This window comes from Hippopotamus amphibius, chromosome 4, assembly GCF_030028045.1.
Source record: "Hippopotamus amphibius kiboko isolate mHipAmp2 chromosome 4, mHipAmp2.hap2, whole genome shotgun sequence".
In the NCBI taxonomy this organism is placed as follows: domain Eukaryota; kingdom Metazoa; phylum Chordata; class Mammalia; order Artiodactyla; family Hippopotamidae; genus Hippopotamus; species Hippopotamus amphibius.
The window spans coordinates 102,543,355-102,550,037 of NC_080189.1; the positions used below are offsets into that span (position 1 = coordinate 102,543,355).

The 6,683-nt window shown below is 47.3% G+C and overlaps 1 pseudogene; it reads right to left on the reverse strand.

The window, feature by feature from the left end:
- Positions 1–4,651: 4,651 nt before the first annotated feature.
- On the reverse strand, positions 4,652–5,990 carry LOC130852439 (josephin-1-like; annotated as a pseudogene).
- Between the last annotated feature and the right edge of the window lie 693 nt (positions 5,991–6,683).

Consider the following 6,683-nt stretch of genomic DNA (forward strand, 5'->3'; position numbering starts at 1 on the left):
TATATATGTTTATTGATAATTTGAATACTTATATGAATTATGTAGCTACAGTTTTAGTAATTCCCATTTTCTCTCTCTTTTTTTTTTTCCATTGCTATTTAGCAGTTCCTTATACTTGTGGAGTAGTAATTTGTCATCTCTTGTGTGGGTTATAAATATAACCTCCTACCTTGTCACTTGCCCTTAAAGTTTTTATTCTATTTTATTTCAGGGTGGGTTTTAAAAATATTAGCTACCACAAACTTTTCTTTTATGGCTTCTAGGTGTTTAATCTCCTTAAGGATGCCAAAGGAGGAGATTTGCGGAGAGCTTTTAACATTATCTGCAAAGCTTAAATTGTCAAGATTTATTTATTATGTGTGTAATTAAACTTTAATTAACTTACTCCCAGGAAACAAAACATTTTCTTCTAATTTTCAAATAGCTTCATAATTTTGATCTTTACATTTGTGTTTTTGCAGGAGATAGAGCTGTCTTCTATTTCCTAATTGGACATCTGAGCGTGTCAACTCATTTTTTTTTTTTAGTAGCTCACTATTATCACACAGATTTTAAATGTTACCATTATCATATATTAAATTCTTCCAAATCTGCTTCAGGAATCTCTATGCTACTCCAGGGAGTCATCTGTCTCTCCCTGTCCCATATTGCCAGGTCTCTGTGTTGCACGGGCAGAAGCCTCCCTCTGCTCTGTTGGCAGTGCAATCTCTCAGTAAAACCTGTCCATCTATCCAGATAAATACTCCTAGAACTTGATGGACAGACCACAGTGCTCTGAGGCCCTGCTGTGAACAACCCTATCAGGCTCACAGGTCCAGCTCATCCCCCATCCTGTCTTCCCACACCTTCCACTTGGAAGGTGCTTTTGGAAACTCACGGTGAGTCCTTAGAAAATCCCCACAGAGCTGAACTCCTACCATATCCTCTGCGACGTCCTCCCTTCTGTCATTGTGGATGTGCTGCTTCTCACCTGGAAGGAGGGCCCACTTTCTCGAGTTCCCAGACCCCCACAGATACACAAGGAGCAGGGACCCTTCCTGTGCATGCTAACTCCTTCCAAACTCTTATTTCCTTTTGGGCCTTCAAAAAACCCAGCTTTCTTTTTTTTTTCCTTCTAATATCATGAGTTTAGGAACCACGTGTTAGCTCTTATTCTCGCTCTTGTTTTGCTACTACCTTCCCTTCATTCACTAAAAATCTGAGTTCCTATCTCGTGATTTTCATTCTTGGCCCATTCTGGTCACTAGTCATGTTTCCTTTAACATCCATCCACCCAGTTCCCAGTCCTCCTCTAGGACATGGATAGGTTTCTGGTCCCCTCACCCCATTCTCCCACTCCTGCCTCTCATCATGAAGCTTCTCAAATTGCACATTCAAAAAACCTTCCTTCTACCCTATCGTTCCAGCTTGTTTTAGCTACTTTTACAGGACAAATGTTCAACTTCATCAAGACCCCTCATAGTTTGTTCATCCCAGAGTTTTCATTACCTCTCTCCCTCATCAATTTCTTTCTTAACCAGCTTTGATATTATGATCCAAATGAAAATTCCTCCTTTAAAAACACCCTGCGATACCTAATTTTATGTGTCAATTTGACTGGGTCCTGAGGTGCCCAGATATTTGGTTAAACTTTCTTTCTGGGTGTGTCTGTGAGGATGCTTCTGGATGAGATTAACGTCTGAATCCGTAGACTGAGTAAAGCAGATGGCCCTCGGCAGTGTGGACGAGTGTAGTCCAGCCCATGGTAGACCTGAATAGAGAGAGAGTTGTAGCTCCTCCTACCCATCTCTGAGCTGGCACACGGGTCTCCCGCCTTCAGACCTGTACCAGAACTCACACCGTCTGCTTCGTGTCCCGGATCACCAGCTTGCTTCCTACACATCTTGCAACTCCTCAGGCTCCATGAGCAAGTCAGCAAGTTGTGCCAATTCTTTATAATAAGTCTCTCTCCACACACACTCACACACACTGGTTCATCTTCTCAGGACCATCCTGACTCCCTTGCTTCTTCCTCCTTTATTAAATTCTTTTGGAATATAATAGTTAAAAGTCATACTGGTTCAAATATTATAATGGTTAAAACCAATTGTGCACTCAGTCTTCCTTTGTACTAGTTCAGGTGAAATAAAATCTAGAGAAATGCATTAAGCATATTTCCTAGTTTCCCTTTAAGAACCCAAACCTGAAAGGGTCCCTTTGTATTTTCTCATAATCCCATGACTTTGCCCCAGTTTGAGACTTCTGTTTCACATTTTTTTTTTCTTGAGTGTCAAAGACTTCCTTCCTCTCCTCTCCTCTCCTCTCCTCTCCTCTCCTCTCTTTGCTGACACTCTTGCTTTGCACCTCACTGACAGAGCAGAAGAGAGAGGACTGATCTCCCCAGCTCCCAGGTCAAGTTCCCTGACCCCTCCACCCCCCACCTCCCACCCTGGTGCTCTCATGGCTCTTGTGCCTAAGTGGCACACACCCTCCACCAGCACTCAAGTCCATCCCTCACATCTCCCTGAGGAACACTTTACTGCTGAAACATTCTCCCTACCTTTTCTTTTCTTTTCTTTTCTTTTCTTTTCTTTTCTTTTCTTTTCTTTTCTTTTCTTTTCTTTTCTTTTCTTTTCTCTTCTCTTCTTTTCTTTTCTTTTCTTTTCTTTTCTTTTCTTTAATGTATAGAGTTTTCCATTTTTAATATTTGGTTAAACAAAATACATCTTTTGTAAACAAACCTAGCACAAGGCCAACAAAAAGGAATAAAAGCAAGAAAAACAAAAGCCTAGGGTTGCCCCTTACTCGGCATCAGGGTCAGGCCTGCCTCCTTTCTTAAAGGAAGTGGGGCTTTTTGCCTTTGGGCATCAGCATAGGTCCCTGTTCCTATGCACCAGAATTGGATATGAACAGAGAAACCAGCCCTGAAGTGTTTAAGTGTCTTTGCATATCCCATTGGCTTGTGGACTCCAAGTGCACGGGGACTTCTTTGAAGTGCCATTTGCACAGGCCCAAGCAGATGGGTGATGAGGCGTTTCCTCCTCTTCCTCCCTGGAAATGGCTTACATCATTGACAGTGCCAATGGACCCAAGCTCCTGCTTGTGACAATCAGCAAGCTTGGCTGTAACTTCTGGCTGGTGGTGGTTGGAATGTCATTGTGCAGGGGTGAAGAGCTCCCTGTGGCGCCAAGCAGTTCTGGTGTAGAAAATGGTGCAGAAGTGACTGCGGCCACTTGCTGAGAGGGTGTAATGCAGTAGCCGCTTGGTGGCCTCTGTTACTCAGCATAAAAAATTGCCTTGTTGCATTGAAAATATACGTGTGGAAAAAGTGCTCGTGTAAACATGCACTCCAGTCACAGTGGGGAGAAAGCCTCAGCCTCATCCCGTTAAGCTTGCTTGGACTGGACATGCAAGCCCCAGGCTGGCTCTGCTACTGGAGAGAAGTCTGGCCAGTGGGGCAGCTCTCAGACCTGCCACAACCATTGATCCATAAGGGCTGGACAGGCCATCCCTGCCTGCCCACCTGTCTTGAGACACCCACTACCACTTTGGTGATAGGTGGTGTAGTATGACACTTCTTCTTTTGTTTTCCCAAGTAACAGGGAGAAAAGTAGCCTACAACTATTTAAAGAGGTAGGAGGCGGGTCAATTCTCAGTTGATTTGTAAAGGAAACTCCAGAGAGATGACAAAGCATGATGTACACATATCCACCCAACATGAGAGCTCTGTTTCCTGTCACTATACTGACTCCAAGCCTAGGACTTCTACTGATTTTAGCTGCTCGAGATCCCTAAAGGCTTATCCTCACAATACTTTCCTTGCCCAACTTTGTCTCAAACTAGCAGAATTTGATGTCAAAGCAGTCTTATTTTTTTTCCTGATTTTGCTGGAGTGTGAAAACTGCCCTGCTGCCTGTCTTGTGCCCCAAAGCCTCCTAAACCAATGCAGTGAAGTGGCAGGGATGATGCTGGAGTGAGGCAGACAGGCTGCCCATGCCTGCCCCAGCCTGGCTCTGGCCACATCCTCTTAGGTATCTAGCTCACCCTGTCACACCAGAATATCACAGGATTCAGCCACCGGCGTGGGATATTAGAGAACTTTTCATTATAAAACTCCAAGGATGGCCATAAGCCACTCTTAAAAATGGGGTAAGTGTGGCATTACAGGTTGGAGACAGCATGCTGTACTGCTGCTGCAGTTTTGGAGGTGGTTTCCTGAGAGGCCTTTGTGCTCTAAGTCCTTCAAACCAGTCACATGGGCTTTGCATGTACTGGGTCTTCAGACCCACTGGTTTCAGGAAAGGGGAAGTGGAGGCAGCATCTCCAGGGGAGTCAGGGCAGCAGTGAACTCCAGCAGAGCCTCTGTCAAGTCTCACAGAAATGGGGAAAATAAGCTAAGGGCCACCTTTCTTTCTCCTCTCTTAAATAAAACAAAGGTCTTCCATAGCTTGCCCCAAGTGCACAGAGGTCCTACTTTCCTTTCCCAGGAACAAGTAACACTGGTGGGTTCTGTAACAGTCCAGACGTCTGTCCTATCGCACAGTCAAATCTGAGAGGAAAAATTCGATGAGACGTTTGGGGAGGTGCCAAGGGCAGAACCACTGTATGGGCCACAGCACATCACAGAGGATTTCACGGGGGCTGAGGTGAGGGAAGGTTGGGTAGAACTGCATTACACATCAGCCCTCCTACTCTGATGGGGCTCCACCTCTTCTGGTACCACAGCAGGAGTTCACAGTTCTTCCCTCGCAAATGATGTTTTAGAAATTTCCTGAGCTCGCTCTCACTTCCAATCCATTCGCGCATCTTCAGTTTGGAGTCGAGGTTATAGTAGCCACCTCCCACCTCTCGAATGCAGATCCAGTGCTGCCTTTTGCGTGGCAGCTTCAGTGGTCCCCAGCACAGGCTGGAGGGCAGATCCATGGTGAAGCCCACAAGGTTAGTGAGAGCAGTTGCACCGACACCCCTGCGCTCGTCCCACCAAACCACTTCATGCATAGCCTTCGGTTTGAAGTGCTGCCGTAATGACGTTCACATCGTCGTTCCCATTTCCCAGCACGCTCTTCTTGTGGGAGGTCACCATGGTGTTTGGGGACAGGCTCTGCAAAATCTCCTGCAGCGTTTCCCGGGTGAAGGCATCGCTGTCCTGGAGGACGTTATTGAGGGCGTGCAGAGCGCAAAGCTCCCTGCGCTGCTTCTCTGCCGGGATCAACTCGGCGACTCGAGGTGAGTGACGGGTGCCGCAAGCTTGAAGAACACACAGACACAGACTGAAGAGAAAGATGGGACCGGGGGACTCAAGACCTCTAGGATCAAGAGCCTCGCTGATTGATCCCACGTTGCTTTTATTGAGTTCTCGGCATAGCCTAAGGGTCTGACACTCCCAGGTTAATCCCATAAACAATCAAAGGCCTCACATGACTGGGGGCAATGATCTTTGTTTGCCTCCTGGGTCCTGATTTGAGCTGGGCGTGGCATGGGTTTGAGCTGGGCGTGGAGAGCAAAGCAGCCCTGGGGGCAGGAGACCTCTCTCAGAAGGATTAAGGGTCTGTGCCCCACCCGTGTTGGCCCCTCTGCGACTGTGCCTGTCTTAGGTTGTTCCTCCCTTGAGGAATCTTACCCGTCTCTGGCTAACCAGTCATCCTCCAGGGCCAAACACGGTGATATAAGGAAGGCTCTATGCACCACCCCTGTTGGCCCCTCTGCGGCTGTGCCTGTCTTAGGTTGTTCCTCCTCTGAGGAATCTTACCCATCTTTGGCTAACCAGCCATCCCTCAGGACCAAACAGGGTGATATTAGTCTCCACGCCCCGCACCCTCAGCTCCTCCACTGCTCAAGCAGGACATTCTGAATCCCATCGATCGGCCCACATACTTCAACATTTTCAATGTTTCAAAAAGGTTCCAGAATGTCTTCCCACACTTCTCATGGCAGATTCGTGGGGGTGCTGCCTGGGGCAGCTCCAATGGTTCAGATTTGGCGTTGTCTCCTTTCCATGGCGTGCAACTCATGGTTTTCGTTTTAGGTTCCAGAGAGGGCTGAAAACACCCCACCCTTCCCTCGTGAGGAGGAAGGTAAGCTTCTTAGTCATTTCAGAATTCCCAAGTTCCACCTTATTTTCCGGTGTCCATGATGTATGCTTTGTCACGGCGAGAAAAGGTGGGAATAGAAAGGAAAAATAGTCCCCCCTTCTCTCTTCTCAATAGATCACTTTTGGCTTAGTGTATTTTGCCACCACTGTCAAAATGCAGAAGTTTTAAAAAATCATATAAAATCTAAGACCTAGTTTTCCTTCTTCCACCCTCCTCTTCTACCTCTTCCAAAAAAAAACCCGATTTTCTTGTTGTGGTTTCCTTTCTGTAAATGCCAAGCAGGCCTCAAGGCAGGAGGACCGAGCGGAATCGGTCACATCACTCTTCTTCTTCCATTTCTTTAGAACCACAACGCCACTGACTCAGGGGACAAGGCCTAGGGTGGTGGATAAAAAGCAAATTTCGAGCAGCTAGCAAGGGCCTGGCCAGCGTGGGATCCAGGGCTCTGCTGGGGCCTCGGAAGAAGCTCTCCATCCTCTCGGGTGAAGTGGGACCCCGCGGGGCAGAGACCTGTGCAGCTCCCTCAGAAAGCGCGGACTCCCACCCTCTCTCCACAGCTGGCTGTGGGCCGCCACCTGGGCCGTGCTCGGGCGGGCTGGGGAGCGCGTGCAC